Raw genomic sequence first — 17,831 nt, 5'->3', positions numbered from 1 at the left:
GATTTAAACAATCTTTTCTCTTCGATGAACTTCTAAACTTAAGAAAGAGTTTGAGAAATGCAACTACTTTGTAAACGCAAATCTTTCTCAATTAAACAAATTAAAAGAAGAGTTCTTCCTTTCCAAAGCACTCAAAACGAGACAACTAGCTATTTCGCACAAATTTCCTTTTTCTTTTCAAAGCAAACAATCACTAAAAAGACAAATTTTCCAAAAGAGATTTTGTTTTTTATATTTTGTAAAAAAGACACTCAAAACTAATGAAAATGACTAACTTTGAGAGCTACAAACTATAAAAAGCTACTTGAAGTTAAAGCCTACTAAAAGTCTTTTTGAGGATGTTTTACTTAGCTAAATGTGAGCTAAGGACTAATGTATGCAGAATCACAATTAGTCAAAAAACAACCAATCTTTCGTTTTCTTTTTGTAAAAATGAAAATTCCAAACTTTCAACTACAAGCTTTTCGAAATTTTCAAATGAGAAAACTCAAAGCGAATTCCTCAACAAGGGGAGATTTCATAAATGGTCAGACTCACAAGAAGACCAGTAGACACCAAGGTAATCTGAGGTCTCTAGGGCTTCTAAGCTCAGAGCCACTACACAACCAAAACGAAAAACAAACCCAACAAGCAAAATTCCTAGGAATTCCACCTAAAACCCTAATGCTAATGAAATTAAACCAAGGAAAGTTTTTTACAGGGAACAAGCAGGTCTGGGCAATGGCTAAAACTTATAAACAAATTCTAAACTGATAAAAAAGAGGAAAATTTTAAATTCTTCAAATTTTTGACAGGGTACGCAGGCAACCTGTTTACACAGGTGCGTCTACGCTCTGTGCACAAAGCAAAAGTGCGTACAAGTACGCACTGTGCTTAACTCAGAGGGTGCGTACCTCTCCCAAAACTATGAAAAATGGAAACTAACTCAAAATTAACTAAATACACCCAATCCCACAGTCATCAAGTCAAAAACAGAAACATAAAATACAGTTTCTCAAGTCAAAGTATAGACAAAGAAAACAATCAAGTCCCCAGTGGAGTCGCCATTCTGTCGCGCGGAATGGGTCGATCTTGCGGACAAGATAGACCTTCCTAGAATCTAAAGAAGACCTAACGACAAGCAAACCAACCAGACACTATCTTTCTCTAATATGCTTCAATAAACAATAGCAAACAAAGTTTTCTAGGGCCTACCTTTGGTCCAACGCAAGCTTGTGGATGCCCTCGCTCTTTTGATCCAAATGAGCTCCTCTTTGCGAATCTGCAAACACAAACAAGGCAAACAAATTAAATAGCACCTGAAAAACCAATTGAAAAACTAATTGCATGAAACATATTTAACATGAAAGTCAAGGAGTCCATGAAACAAATAACATAAGATACTTGTTGAGAAAAATGAGTTTGATTGTATTAATTCAAAAGAAGAAGAACTTTACAACCTTTGCCTTGACGCTGTACAAGCTCCTCCCAGGGTCCAACAAGATGTCTCCTCTACTTTGACAAGTTTCACTCACTCTCCAATGAAACCAAGAGGTATGTGATCTTTCCTCTCAAGCTCAACCAAAGAGTCTCAATTTCACCAGCATTTACCCTCAAAATGTTCAGCTTCTAACCCCCCTAGTCCTCACCCCAATGCCTGTATTTATAGTGCAATGGAGGGAAGTTACTAGGTCCTCCTTCAAAGGGATAAAGCCCTCCTTCAAAGGGATAGCTCCTTTAGTCAATGGATTAGCTCCTTCTCTTTTGGGATGCATGAACCACCTCAGAGCGAACAATCCACGTCAAAATTCCTTCTAGAAAACTCTAGAATTAACCCAAAGTGAGTTTTTTAAGATAAAAATTGCGCCTTTTGACTTTCACAGGGGTCCGCACCTGCACCGTTAGGAACAGAGCGGGTAGGTACGCAGCTTTTGTACACAGAAGGTGCGGGACCGCAGGTGACCATGGGAGAAAGTGCGGAACCAGAGTTACATTGATTTTTAATGTCTTTCTCCCACTTCCAAAGCTTGATTTGAAGAGCTGAGGTTCTAGACTTGCTCAGGAGGACAGTACAAGTGATGATAGACCCATACTGACTGCAAATAATCATGGTGACGATATTTTTGTGTAACACTTCTTGATGCCCATGAAACTTGCATAAATGTTGCAGTATTTCTTCTTTGTGATCACGGAAATAGCCTCTAGCTTGTTGTGATGTGCTCGCAGCACTTCTTATAGGTGGTGAAAAGTAAAACTACAGGCTTTACCAACAACTTTCCGAAGGTATTTGTAAATTTTTCTCAGGGCCATATTGTTCTTTGCTTTAGAAAATTGTATTTCATCATTTACACATTGAATTCACCTCACAACATCATAACATTATTCAGTCTTGCGACATTATCCAACAACACATGCAATTATATAGAAAGAGTAATGTCATCATCAATGAAACGTAACATAAAGGAATAATAGAAGAAAAACATTTACGCATAGAGATACTAGGATTGGTCAGAGACCAGGGGAAAACCCCACAAGGGGGAAACCATTTCAAATTATTATTCTTATTATATTTTCATTGAATGTTTTAGCAAAGAGAGAGTACAATGTTCCATATATTCATCCACAAATATATATAGAAAAATCAACTAAACAACACTTAAGAGATGAACCCAACATTGCTAATAATGAAAACCTTGATTCAGAAGCTTGCGGTCAAATATCAAACTCTAAACTTATCATAATTTAGCTGTTAAACTAGCAGTAAGGATAGTCATCACTAGCTCCTATTTGAGAATGCAATTTGAATCATCATTGATATTCAAGGAAAACCAAGCCGCTTGGAATTACGCCTCTAGTGGCCCATAAGGGGGCATGATTTCACTCCTACCAAATTCCACTGAGTCTTGAGCTATTAACTTGTTTAATTAAGTCCAAGGAAGACCAACACTTAGCCAAGCAAAAACAGTTTTAATACATACTCTAAGCCCATGTGCCATAAGCTATAGGTACTTTGATGAATTATGTGTTAGAATATTTTTTTGTAAATTAATATTTTAGTTGTAATTTATAGAAGAGTTCATTTTTTTACAATGTTTTCTTATATATATATAGTTATTTTAGGTTTCTCTATACACCATTATGTGTATATATAATATATGTTTTGTAGATCAATGAACCATTTTATGGGTTGTTGTATCATTGGTCGAATCATAATTAATTCTTGTGTTCATTTGTGTATAGCAATAATTAATATTTGCCTTCCTCCTCCATTAGAGTGGTATCAGAGAGGTTGGAGGGCATGGGTGGTTGTGAAGCAGTGATATAATCATTTAGAGGAGTGTTTTATTATTGGGCATACTAATATGAGAGTTGTGAGCATTTCATTATTGTAATTCAATGCAAAGAAGTTGCCACTTTTATATGTTGCATGACTTAACCCAAGATTACAACAATAGAGAGCTATGTTGGAGTTGATTGCCTCTATAGTTAGGGTTCTTCCCTAGATAATAGTTTGAATTGTTTAATTCCTAGCCACCCCTACTTTTGATTGTCATTGTTGCAAACCCTAGTCACTAATATTTTATTTTCTATCATTGATATATGTTGTTGAGCCACTTGAAACATAATAGGAAAGAAAAATGTAGTCATTAAGATTGATAAGCCACCAAAATGAAAATAATTAGGTTTAGGTACCTTTGAAAAAACAAGAAAGAAAGTCAACTATTAGGGTGAATTTCATTGGAGAAGTCGATAAACTGAGCCATTAGGATTTTTTTTTATTTTTATTTATTTTTAAGTGAATTTGCTCGTGAAAATATTGGCATGAAACCTAAGGTTGTCAATGATATCAAATAGGAACCATGTTGAAGTGATTTAATCAACAAAATAGAGGTTGATTTATAGCTAGAAGGAACAATTTCTTTTTTGGTTACATTGTTGAAAAGGTAAGTAGTTCCCATTTGATATCCTTTAGCATCTAGGAATCTTTTTGATTTTTTATTTTACTAGGGTTCATTTCATGGTTGAAATTCAAAACCCAAGTTATTTCTTCCAACATTTATGCATTGATTTATGTAGTATCATGGATTCCTCTATTTTTGAATATCCATTTTGTTTGCCATTTTTTTATTGTCTTTAGTAAAAGAACATGAAGAAATGATTCCAAACAACATATGTGTACAACAAAGGATACCCATTATCATAAGGAAGATTGTGAATTTTTGGAAAACAAAATGAGAACATTATTATGCTCTCAAAATGTTTGGGGTTTCGCAATTTATGCATATGCAAAACTAGTTAATCATGATAGAGAAAGCCTTTACAATTTCTTAAAAATATCAAATCAAAGAAACTTGGATGAAGGATGCTAGATTTTCACTCTATCTCATCCAAAATGGCTTGAATGACATAATATTTCTCAAAATATCTATGAAAATTTTCTCAAAGATAACTTGGGACATCTTAGACACCAACTATGAAATAATTATTAAGGAAAGTCAGTCAAGTTGCAAACATTAAGATTAGATTTTGAGAATTTTAAGGTGAAGGAGTTAGAGTCAATGGACCAATTCATGACTCAAATCATGAATATTGTAAACCAACTAAGAACGAAAGGTGAATAACTTTTAGATCAGAAAGTGATAGAAGACATTTTAGAGCCTTGTCAAAGAAGTTTGATGCAATGGTTTTATCCATTGAAGAGTATAATGACTTTGACATATTGATTTATAATTCAGTTATTGGGAACTTTATTGTCCTATGAACCAAAAATAAACAAGAATGATGATTCTTTGGAAAATGCATTCAAATCTCAGTTTCTATCTTAAAAGGTAGAGGAAGATCAAGGTTAAGAGGCAGGGGAAAAAGTAGTAGATGTAGTGACTAAAGAGATAGTTTAGAATAAGAAACAAGACAATATCAAAATCCTCATAGCTCAAGTTACGAGAGAAACAATAGAAGTTCACAGTTTAATTGACTTGGGTCCAAATTGGCATGTTTTCAACACCCGTTTATAACCTTTTTGTGTTGTCATTATGGAAAGTTGGCATTGATGTCAACTCGAGATTGTTTCATGGTGTGACTGGCACTAAGTGTTGTATCGTTGTTGTGATATAATGCTACTATTATTGATGTGTTTTGGAGATGCAAAAAAGTTTAGTATCATGATTATAGGTGTTTGACAGAGGTTGGAAGTTTAACTGATTGAAATAAGGAAAAATTGGTTGAGTAATATAGATTGTCATTGACTTACTTCTTGATGCCCATGGCACTTGCATAAATGTTGCAGTCTTGATTCTTCTTGATCGCAAATATTGCCTATGTCTTGTTGTGATGTGCTCGCAACACTACCTGTAAGACGTGAAAAGTAAAACCACATGCTTTACCAACAACTTGCAAAAGGTATTTATTATTTTTTCTTATGGCTATATTTTTCTTTGCTTTAGATAATTGCATTTCATCATTTACACATTGAATTCACCCCACAACATCATAACCTTATTTAGTCTTACAAAATTACAAAACAACATATGCAATTATATAGAAAGAACAATATCATCATCAATACAGCGAAAGATGAAGGAACAATAAAAGAAAATCATTCACACATAGAGACACCATGATTAATCGAAGATCAAAGAAAAACCCCACAAGCTGGAAAACCCTTTCAAAATATTCTTCTTATTAGATTGTCATTGAATTTTTTAGTAAAGAGAGAGTAAAATAATCCATATCTTCATCCACAAAGCTATCTAGCAAAATCAACCAAACAACATTCAATAGATGAACCCAAGAGTGCTAATAACAAAAACCCAGATTTAGAAGCCCACAGTCAAATGTCAAACTCTAAACTTATCATAATTTAGTCGTTAAACTAGAAGTGAGCATAGTCATCACTAGCTGTTATTCGAGAATGCAAGTTCACTCATCACTGTTATTCAAGGAAAACCATGACACTTGGAATTACCCCACTGATGGCCCATAAGAGGGGGGGTGGTGGGGGTGGGGGTGGGGGGGTGGAGATTTCACTCCTACCAAATGCCACTAGGTTTCGATGCATTAAATTGCTTACTTAAGTCTGAGGAAGACCTGTACTTAGCCATGAAAAAAAATCTTTAAGACATACTCCAAGCCCATATGCCATAAGTTATACATATTTTGATGAATTATGTGTTAGAATTTTCTTTTTGTAACTTAATATTTTAGTTGTAATTTATAGAGGAGTTCAGTTGTTTACATTCTTTACTATATATATATATATATATATATATATATATATATATATATATATATATATATATATATATATATATATATATATATATATATATATATATATATATATATATATATATATATATATATATATATATATATTGATCAATGAATCATTTTATGGGTTTGTAACAACCCTGGTAAAAAAATCCATGTAATGAAGTTAATAAAGGAAAAATAAGACCATGGTCATGGGACACGTATTCCAAGATGAATGTTGGGAAAAACATCCTAGTGTGGGTGTTCATTTGGTTTATTATGGCTAAGGAAATTAGCAAAGGAAATGACAAAGGATTTTGAAAGGCAAGAGGCATTAATTGGCATTTTATTTATGAAAATAATGGAAATTAGGATAAAAGGAAGGTGAAATGTCATAGATTGCATGTGTGAAGGAAAATGAAGGAAAATAATGAAAATTGAAGAAAATAGAGGCTTCATTAATAAAAAGGCTTCTGAGGATCAGTTGGAACCTTTTGTCAGTTTAGTTTTGGAGCTCTCACTATTTCCTCTCTCTCTCACTCTTGGACACTTAGAGCATTCTTGGAGCACTCTAGCATTGGATGAAGGAAATCAAAGGAAGGACAAGAAGGCAAAGGGAAGCAAAGATCAAGCAAGGAAGAGCAAGATCAAGTAGCTACAATGGGATTACCTACAGGTGTCGATTTGCATGTGTGATTTTCTCGCTAGATTTGGCATGCGTGGTACATGCATGTGTGTATTTGGTCCTCTTGCTATCATTGGCATGGATTTTTCTAGGTGTGACAGTGATTTTCAGCCTTGCCTTGCCATTTTCGAGTAGCCATGGTGTGATGGGTTCTATTTTATTTGGTTAAGTTGGATTGTCAGATGGTTTCAAAACTAAGTAAGGTGGTCTATGAAGTATAACACATGGCCTAGGAATCCCTAGACCAAAGAAGGTGGGATTTTGGTAAAGCCAAATTTTGTGTACCTCGGTGAACCTAGAAATCCTCAACCAATGAATGGGTGGATATACAGTAAAGCCTAGAGGTGTGTGCCCTCGATCAAGCCTTTGAATCCTTGAATGGTTAATGGTTGGATATATAGTAAAGCCTGGAGGGTGGAGTCTTGATTGGGCCTAGGAATCCTCGATCAGTGAATGGCAGGATATATGGTAAAGCCTAGAGACTAGGAGTTAGACAAATTCCTCATAATGTAGGTGGAGAAATCTTGTGGCATCCATGTTTTTTTAGGGCCTAGTGATCTGGTGGGGATTGCGATAAAGCCTAAGGAAACTTAGATTGGTTTTGTTTTGGGCCCCACATTCATGCTTGGAATATGGCATGGGGTGGCTCGCTGAAAGAAATATTTGGGTTAGCCAATCTATGGCCGGGTGGTTCGTGGAATTCCTGGACCTGGTTGGCTTATGCATTCATTAATAAGAGCAATTTATCCTTGGTATTTCATGTGTAAATATATTGCTTCATATGTGATTCTTATGATTGTTATATCATTGTTATTTATGTTGGTTATGAGTATGTTTTATGATAGACTTGATGTATGGATCTCATCAGGTTTTGATTTTCAAATGAATGTACAATGAATATATGACCTAATAGATGATAATGCAACTATTTTTATAAAGCAACAATTCTTCTTTACGAATCTTGGATAAGTATGAGACCCCTATGCTCAGATCTGTTGTTATGACCTGTAGATTACATATTGGTGACATGTTTGACGAAATTCTTGTCATGCATAGTAGGGGTCAGATCAAGTATTTTTACCAATGATTGCATTAGTATCCTTATTCCATTGTTATTTATCATTTCTGAAAGTTTCATGAAGTTTTGGGCAGTGTCCCGAGTCCTGGCCTTGAAAAAATGGCACATAATCCAGGGTCGTTGGCTCAGAACTAGCTGAAGAAGTCCATAGTCACTAGAATTCCTTATTGTTCCATCAAAAGGAAAGGTTCCATCAAAGGAATAAGAATGGGGATCTCAATAGCCCCACTACATATCCAATTTGTCAATGATGTAATCCTATTTGAAGCAAGGAATCAAAGAGAAACAAAATGATCAGGGAAACATTGACTTATATACCAAGCGACAAGGATCGACATAAACATTAACAAATAATATATATTATTTAGTGGGCTAGAGGAAGAAAGAGGAAGGTAGTGCAACAAATTCTTCCTTTTAACTTTCTTCCCCTTTATAATTGAGAAAAATACTTTCAATTCTACGTAAAACCCAATGATACAAGTTTACAAATTTGCTATGGTTGCACAAAAGGATGGATAAAAGCATTACAAATTGTTGCTATAGATGATTGTCTAGAGGTAGGAGGCTAACACTTGTAAAATTAGTTATGTATGGGATGACAATGTATTGGTTATCCTTAGCTCATATTCCTAAGGGCATATTTGAAATGATAAGAAAAAAGTACTTCAGCTTCTTTTGGATGGGAAATAGAGAGAATGAGAGTATTCCTCAAATGAAATGGACATTGTTGACTAGACCATATTTGAAATGGAAGATCATACTCTTGTAGTATTTTCATCTAGTTCACACATCTTTCACCCAGCTCTTGTTGAACAAGCAATGATTTGATTGTTGGGTGTGGCACAAATACTATGCAATGAGTTTTATGTAGGTAGGGTCTGAAATGTTTCACTTCCTTGTATACACCACTTGCTTGTTTATCCATGGCGGGATAGTTGAGCTCGAGTCCCTGCATGCTCGTGCTCATGAAGGAGATGAGACGTTCATTGTTCATCTCATCCTTCTAAGTGAGCATTGTAGCAAGTGAATTATCAAAGGCGAACGTATAAAGAAAGAAATCTTTGTTGAAATCTAGGTTGTATATCGCAGGTGCATCTACTATCACCTACTTGATATGAGCGAACGCATCATTTTCCTTATTTCCCTAGCTGTAGACCGCATCCTTCTTGATCATGTCCTAGATAGGTTTAACAATCTGCGCATAATATGAGATGAGCTTCTGGAGGAAGTTAATCTTCCCCAAGAATGAATGCATAGCTTTCTTGTTGACTGGGTGAGGAATCTGCATGATAGTCCAAAATCAGTCCGAATCAACCTTGATCCCACTCTTGGCAATGATATTCCCAAGGAGGATCCCCTTAGGCACTGCAAATATGCCCTTCTTGGGATTCAAGGATACCTCATACATTCAACATCACTCAAATATCCTCTTAAGATGGCGTAGGTGATCTAACTGTTTTATGGAATAAACTGTCACATCATCAAGGTAAACCACCATGTTCAATCTAATGAGGCCATGGAAGGCGATGTCTATAGCGTGATGAAAGGTTGTGCCTACGTTTACTAGCCCAAATGGAATTCTTTGATAAGTGAACATACCCCACTTGGTATGGAATGTAGTTTTAAGCCTCTCAGGTTCTGCTACCAGAACCTAGTTATATTCGGAAATACCATCAAGGAGAGAAAAAATTTATGCTCTAGATATTGTCTGTAAGATGTGCTCCATAGACGACTTAGGGTAGCTATCTTTTTTCTAAGGCCCGATTCAGATTTCGAAAATCTACGCATAGATGAATTTCCCCAGACTTCTTACTGATAGGAACTAAGTTCGAAACCCAAGTAGAATGATGAACCTTAAAAATGATTTGAGCATCCAACAACTTAGTCAATTCTTTCTGCATGAGGAGTTCAATTGACAGATGGAATTTTCTGAGCTTCTGCTGAAATGGCTTGACCCTTTCTTTGATCGGAATGATGTGTTGGATTATTTTCGTGTCATATGCTTTAAATTCATCGTAATTCCACGTGAATACATCGTGGTATTGTATAAATAGGATGATAAAGGCTTGCCACTCTTCTGGTGTACAACACATACTGGGATTCATGAACTTTGGATCTCTATCTGTTCCCAAGTTAATATGTTCATGCATCAGTGTGGAACTGTGGGTTTTAATGTTCTTGGGCCCTTTGAAGCAGTTTTGCAAGTCATATAACTTTTCGAGTGAAACCACACCCTTGGGGATGAGATTGTCTTTACTGTCATCGGCCGTGTCTTGCAGAGAATGTTCGTGCATGACTTCATCTCTCGTTGCACCTTTGAAGACATCAACGTTGGACATGAAATGTAGTATATGTTCATCATCATAAAAAACATGCAAATTAGTTATGTTGTTGTGGATAGATGTCTTATGCAAAATTTCAACAGTAAATATATCCCTAAGCGGTGTCATCCTAGCAGCTGCATTTACTAGGGCATCTGCAGTTGCGTTGTGCATTCTTGGTACAAAGATGATAGTAAAAGCTTGGAAATTAGAGATAAGTCGCCATACCTATTGTTGGCAACTCTTAAGACGAGGTGCGACACAATGTATGGTATTATGTACCTGTCATACCATAAGCTTTGAATCACCTACCACTTTCAACATAGCAATGTTGAGGCTGAGGGCTTTTTGTAAACCCAAGACGAGTGCTTCATATTCGACAGTGTTGTTCGTACACTTGAACTTCAAGCGGCTTGAGACTAAGTGTTTTCTTTTCCTTGGGTCAATAAAAACACACCCGGCTCTAGAGCCATCCTGTGTTTTGGATCCATCAAAATACAAGGTCCACAAGTCATCTATATAAGGACCACTTGCCATGCTAGTACTACTAACACTACTATTACAATGTACTGTACAAGTTTCATTTCCACTAGTTGGGCAAGGAAGGAGACCCAACTATGTATCTGGTGGGGTGGGGCTCAGTTGTGCAAGATAACACCCCAGTTGTGTTTCGAGAAAGCAATTGCCAAATAAAAGTTTTGTGAAAGTCAACGTTTCATTGTGACCATTCAAGGGAGTAGTATTGTGTTTCATATATCTCTCCGACAACACCTGAATATGGTTTTTCTGCCCTGGTACGGAAGTGATAAGTGTGACTATTCTATAGCAAAATATCCTTGCAACTTACTGGACTAGTCTCTATTGAGCAATAAGCCATATGCTTCCGAGATGTCCATGATCACAATGTTAATGCACTGGTGAACTCTTCCATCATACAATAACTGGATAATCGCATCCTAAAGTTAACCAATGGCTGGTACACATGCTCGGTCAAGTTGCATGATCTGCGCAGTTGTACTACTCCATTGCGCATTGATTTGTTTAACAATGAAGAGTGGCATGAGCTTGAAAGATGCATTAGAGTCAACCAAATAGTTTTGGACATTGAAGTTGAATATTTCAAATGATAACAAAAATGGTGGGCAGAGCGAGTACGCTTCTTCCATGTGAAGTGTGTTGAGTACAAATACGAGTGATCTGGGAGACTTTCTTGGTCCCTTGCTGGAAGAGGCAACATTTTCTGTGGAGGTTTATCCCAGTGCACACAAAAGAATATCCCGTTGAATGTGAGTTTGGTAAGCTCGTACAGAGAAATGTTTGCACGAGTCTTCTTGATATCTTCAGCAATATTGTAATCCAAGGCAGGAAGACTCACCGAGTTGTCCAGGGGAAGACTTGTGTTTGTACTGTCTAGTGGAGTGTTTTGGAGTTTGCTGCTCATGGACGTATCTTTCATTGTAGCTATCTTCCAGGACTTTCTTTGTGTTTTCTATGTTGAGGATGCTGGTGGATCAACTGTTCTAAGAATTTGTTTGAATTTTTCTTTCAGAATCTCAATCACAATAGGAGCCCCTTGACGTCTCAAGTTGTATCGACTATTTTTCTTTGGGGGCTCCTTCTCAGTAGTTGTTTTCTCCTGGGAAGCATTAAGACATTGGTACATGTTATCTACGTGCCTAGAACTTGGAGCTTCATTAGACACAACATCCTCTTCATCATCTTCATCTTCCAGTTGAACCTACTCACTTGCTTTAAAATGATCATTCATCCTTGAAGCCATAGTGCCCATAATTTAGTTCCATTATAGACAGGAATTCTCTGAATGTTTTTCTTTGTGAATTGCGCAAAATTTATCCTTCACAAACTGGTCCACTTGGAACACAACATTTGAGCTTCACACAGATTTAGCCGGCTGACCACTACTACTACTTGATGTCACATTATTCCTCTGCGCCAATTTGGGAGTTCTGCTGCTCACTGTTGTCTTTGTTGACCGTTTCTTGAATTCTGCTACTTCAGTTGTCAAGGACTTGAGGAGACTAGTAAGGGTCTCAATTTCACTTGTTTCATTTTCCTTTACCTTACAATACTCTGAGGCCTCCTACCCATGTCTTTGGAGTCCTTAGCTGGTTCATCATCTACAATGACTCTAGTCGCACGTAGGTATTTCTCCACATCAATTTCTTCTTGGCAATTTTCTGAAAGTGTTGGTTTCGTAGCTTGCTTAACGAACTGCATAATGATGGTCGGCAGTGTGGACATGTAGTATTTGACTGTGATGAAGTCATGAGGTTTAGTGTCTGTAGTGAACTTGTTCAGGATATAGTTAAACCTCTTGTTAAAATCTTTCACTTTTTCTTTCTTGTCCATTTTGAGACTACCCAACTCTTTTAACAACATGGCAAGGGTTTTGTCCTCAACAAATTTCTCAAGGAAAATTCTTTTGAGCATCACCCAGTTCTGAATGAACTTGAAAGGAAGGTTGTGGTACCATTCAACTGCTCTGCCATCCAAGGTACATGGAAACACTCTACATGCAAAATCGACATAATGTACCTCGAGTGCCTTTAGATGTAGGTAGAACGTGTCTAGATGGTCTTTTGCCTTCACTGCTCTGTCAGGGCCATACTTTGTTAACAACTTCTCCCCATGTCTTGGCATCTTGTGCAAGGCACTGAGTTGTTCGGGGGAAGACGTGTTTGTACTATCCAGTGGAGTATTTTGGAGTTTGTTTCTCTTGGACGTATATTTCGTTGTAGTTGTCTTCTTGGACTTGCTTTGTGTTTTCTGTGTTGAGGATGTCATTGGATCAACTATTCTGAGCAGTTGGTTGAATTTTTCTTTTGGTATCTCAATCACAGCAGTAGCCCCTTGACTTCTCAAGTTGTATCGAATGTTCTGATTGGGGGAATCCTTCTCGGTGGTTGTTTTCTCCTGGGCAACATTAAGACATTGGTACATCTTAACTATGTGCCCAGAACTTGGAGCTTCATCAAATTCAACATCCTTTTCATCATCTTCATCATCCAACTGAACCTTCTCCCTGGCTTTAAAATGATCATTCATCCTTGAAGCCATAGTGCCCATAATTCGATTCCATTCTAGACATGACTTCTTTGAATGTCATTCTTCGTGGATCACACAAAAGTTATCCTTTACAAACTGGTCCACTTCGAACATAACATTGGATCTCTGCGCAGATTTAGCTGGATGACTGTTGCTGCTACTTGATGTCACATTCTTCCTTTGCACCAATCTGAGAGGTTTTTTGCTCACTATTCTCTCAGTTTTCCATTGCTTTAGTTCTGCTACTTTGGTTGTCAAGGACTTGAGGGGATGAGTAAGGGTCTCAATTTCACTTGTTTCCTTTTCCTTTACCTTACTCATAGCAGTCTAAGACCTCCTTCCCATTTCTTTAGAGTCCTTAGCTGGTTCGTCATCTACAATGACTCCAATCACACGCAGGTCTTTTTGCACATCAATTGCTTCTTATCAATTTTATGAAAGTGTTGGTTTCACAATTCGCTTGACGAACAACACAATGTTGGTCGGCAGTGCAGATGTGTATTAGTCGACTGCATTGGAGTCATGAGGTTTAGTGTATGCAGTGAACTTTTTCAGGATATGGTTAAACCTCTCGTTAAAATCTTTCACTTTTTCTTTCTTCTCCATCATGATACTACCCAGCCCTTTTAACAACATGGCAGGGGTTTTGTCCTCAACAAGTTTCTTAAGGAAAAATCTCTTGAACATCCAACAATTCTGAATGGATTTGACAGGAAGGCTATGGTACCATACAACTGCTCTGCTATCCAAGTTACATGGAAAGAGTCTACATGCAACATCGTCATAACATACCTCGAGTGTCTAGAGATGTAGGTAGAACGTGTCTAGATGGTCTTTTGCCTTCACTGCTATGTCAGGGTCATCCTTCGTTAACAATTTCTCTGCATGTATTATCATCTTATGAAAGGCACCCTGGAGTGCCAATGGGTCTTGTGTCATCCATTCTAGATTTTGATTAGCCATATTGTCCTCTTCTTCGTACTCCTCCTCTTCTTTTGAATCAGACGGTTTGACCTCTGAATCTGTTGGCTCATCTCCGCCTCTGCCTCCTCCACTGCCTTCCCCTCTGCTGCCTCCGCCAGAACCTTAGCCTGAAAGTACATTGTTAACCTCTTCTCCTTCTAAGAAAATGGGAGGTTCCTCTTCATTCTCAATAGGTTCTGCCAGCTCTTCAAGAGTGGTGAGGATTACTTCTTCAACAGATGAGACTACCACTCCTGTGGGTGTAGTCTTTTGCTTCCTCTGCAAAGAGGGAAGATTGTGTACTCTTGGAATCATTCCAACAACTTTGGAAAAATGATGGGTCATGGGATGGACAATGCAAAGGTGATTATATGTGCTTTATTTTTCAGGTTTGGGAGGTGAGGAGTAACCAATGTCAGAGTTGTGCATGGGAGAGAGGGATTTCGTGTTACTGCCTTGACTAGATGGTGGATATGAGGGTTTGAGAGGAAATTCAACCATAAACTACTAGAAACCCTCCTTCTAGCACCAGAAATGTTGACGGTGTTGGACCTGCCAACATTCAGGGGGTCTCCCTAGTATGAAGCTCCAACTAGACCTCACACCGTTTTGTGTAGGAGTCCCATCCAGTACGATGGCCTGATTTCCATTATCTTAGATATTTTATTAGCTCTTGTTGTTCATCACATGAGAGTGTTATTCTTGTAACTTCAAGAAAGCGAGGTGAGTATGCCTAGTGAGTGTGTAATGTAACTTTGTGTACGGGTTTTCTTACTGTAATGGAGAGGCTAAAAGTGAGCCTCTATATGAGAGGTAGTAGTACCAGCCAGGGAGATACACACGCAAAACAATAGGGGTCTATCTAGCATCCAGTAGAATAGTCTACAGTGGATGCAGTAGTCGTGAAAACCAAAGTTCAAGGGAAAACACATACACTGTCTAGTGGAGTATTCCACATGGGGGTGATGGTCATTAAAATCAAGAAAACATAAGGATGGTTTGTCTAGTGCCCAACGGAGTAGTCCACATGGAAGAGACAACAGTTATAAACAATACACACATCTTCAACAATGTAAGTACTAAAATAACCGAAGTAGTTGAACTATCTTAGTATAGGTTAAGAAAACATGCATTACAAACGTTTAAGAAATATTCTTACAAACCGATACAAAACATGCGTGAAAATGTGTTGGCCTGAGACAGGCTTCTGAATTAAACAAAAGTTCCAAGACACATATGTACACCATACATCACTATCCCCAGTAGTGGGACATTGGAGCCACTCCTTGCTCCTCAAAGAACAAACTACAGACTCTCAAAGCTATGTGGGAGGAGCCAAGGTGAAAAAAATATTTTTCTCATACAATGAGAAGGTATATATAACCAAGGGGGATAACTGACCCTTGTGACTCTTCGACATCCCTCATGAGTGTTTGACTTCTTATGACTTTTCAACTGATGTGACTCTTCAACTTCATATGTGCGTCTCTTGGACTTTCACATTTGATTACAACAAGTATGGCCCATAGTAGTGATGTGGCTGAGACAACTCATGACACTGTTGACATGTATTGGCTGACTAGGGTGTCTGTGTCGAGCTGTTGTGTTGTTCAGTTATGGGTGTGCTCTTGGTGTAACATGTCTTCACCTCCGCATGGAAAAGTGTGTGGGATCTTATATGGTCTTGATCTTGCTTGATGGTGCTCGTGTATGTGTCCTTTTCACTTACTGCTCGATGTGCTTCATGTGTTCATTCAACTGTGAGCAAGTCTTCTAGCAACCACTCCTTCTTCATCTTTTTCGTTGTCGTGCCATGTTTCATCAATGTACTTGTTCTTGCAATCACTCATGACAAGACGACATCAAATCCAAAAATATCCTAGTCTAACATGATGCATTGTTTTTTGTCTCGGTGCAGGTGACCGGGAGAGGCACAAGGCACTAAAATTGCATAGAGCACAGTTAGGCCAGGATGCAAGGCTCCAAAGAACTATCAGGAAAACTGCACAAATGTCACTGGGAGGCAAATTTGCGCAATCTGAGACAACAGTGACAACTACGAGGTAGAACCCAACTGGGAGGCAGAATTGTACAGCTCTTGGGAGGAAGACAAGGCAAGGTGTCGAGTGGAATTGTTGGGTAATTCTACACATTTTTCAAGATGAGGACTAGGCAGGTCATTTGGGGGTCCAGTTGGGAATCTGCGCAGTTTCTTTGAGGGAGACAAAGCGGGCAGTATGAGGCATTGGCAGGAATTTCTGCACAGTTTTCAAGATCAGGGTTGGATCAAGCTATGGGGAGTTGTGGGTCATAATTGCGCATTTTTGAGAGGCGGTGTCAGACGGGAAGTTTCTGCGCACTTTCAGGGATGAGTGCAGAGTGGGGTAACAAGGAGGTTTCTACTCAAAACTGCACAATTCTCAAAGAGAGAGTAGGGTGAGTTAGCAAGGGGGCCTACTAGTCAAATTCGTGCAATTCTTTAGAACGGTGCAGTGATAGGCAGTAGAGGCCTGACTCATGTGATTGTGCAGTTTTTGTAGACATTGCAAGGCAGGCAGTTGGGAAACTTCTGCGCAGTTTTGGGGAGCAATGTAGCCTCGGGTCATAGTGCAGTTCAGGTTTTCTGGTAGACCAGAGGGAGGCTTGATGAGTGATGTTGTGGGAAGCACGAAGTCAATTTGAATTGGGGACAACTTCTGCACAGTTCTCGAAGACAGTCGATTGGCTCACTTCTAGGGTTGTGCAGTGGAGGTTGCCCCAGAGGATAGCCTCAAGCTTTGCGCAGTTTTGAGCAATAAAGAAGGATCATTGAGAGCTAAGACTGCACAATGCATCTCAATCGGAGTCTAGTTGAAGGAGGGTTGTCCATTCGACAAATTTCCAAGAAAAATGGCTAAGTGTGAGAGAAAGTGGACTTGTGCATACATGAAATTGTGATCACACACTTAGCATGACTCGACGACAAGACACCTCAAACCAACAAGACAACATGTTCTTAGTGAGACTGACTTAGAGGTTAAGAGCGACAAGTGTGACACTTGAGATAGATCTTCGAATGACCATGATGACACTTGCACGACAGTGCGTGCAACTTCGTGTGTGAGTACGAATGATGTTGACAGAGTGAAAATAACTCATGCACACAAAGAAAAACCTTCAAAATCACCAGAACAAACTCATGAGCATGACATAGAAATCAACATGCCAAAAGATGATTGGTGGTCGACCAAGAAAAAATGGTGTCAAGACTCGATAAGAGCACATGGACTAATCCTGAGTGTTTGCAACCATCAAGGAGAAAACTAAGGAAGGCTCCGAAATTTGGATGTAGGCCAAAATTTTGGAGGGTGTTGCAGCCGCTACAACATGGTGTTACACTTTTCTTTTATGTCAGACATGCTTAGATGATTATCACAATCTGTGAGTGCTTGTCTGGTTGGAAGAAGCAATGGGTTGGTGTTGCAGCTATTTTAGATTCATGAGAAAG

At 38.2% G+C, this 17,831-nt stretch overlaps 1 pseudogene; it reads left to right on the top strand.

The window, feature by feature from the left end:
• Nucleotides 1-17,831, top strand: part of LOC149177036 (serine/threonine-protein kinase GRIK1-like) — a 95,368-nt pseudogene that overhangs the window by 73,880 nt on the left and 3,657 nt on the right.

The sequence above is a fragment of the Pinus tabuliformis genome, chromosome 4_1 (genome assembly GCF_031772625.1).
Source record: "Pinus tabuliformis cultivar Carrire ecotype Pingquan chromosome 4_1, CPIR1, whole genome shotgun sequence".
Classification (NCBI taxonomy): domain Eukaryota; kingdom Viridiplantae; phylum Streptophyta; class Pinopsida; order Pinales; family Pinaceae; genus Pinus; species Pinus tabuliformis.
This window is presented reverse-complemented; position numbering and strand designations above follow the sequence as displayed.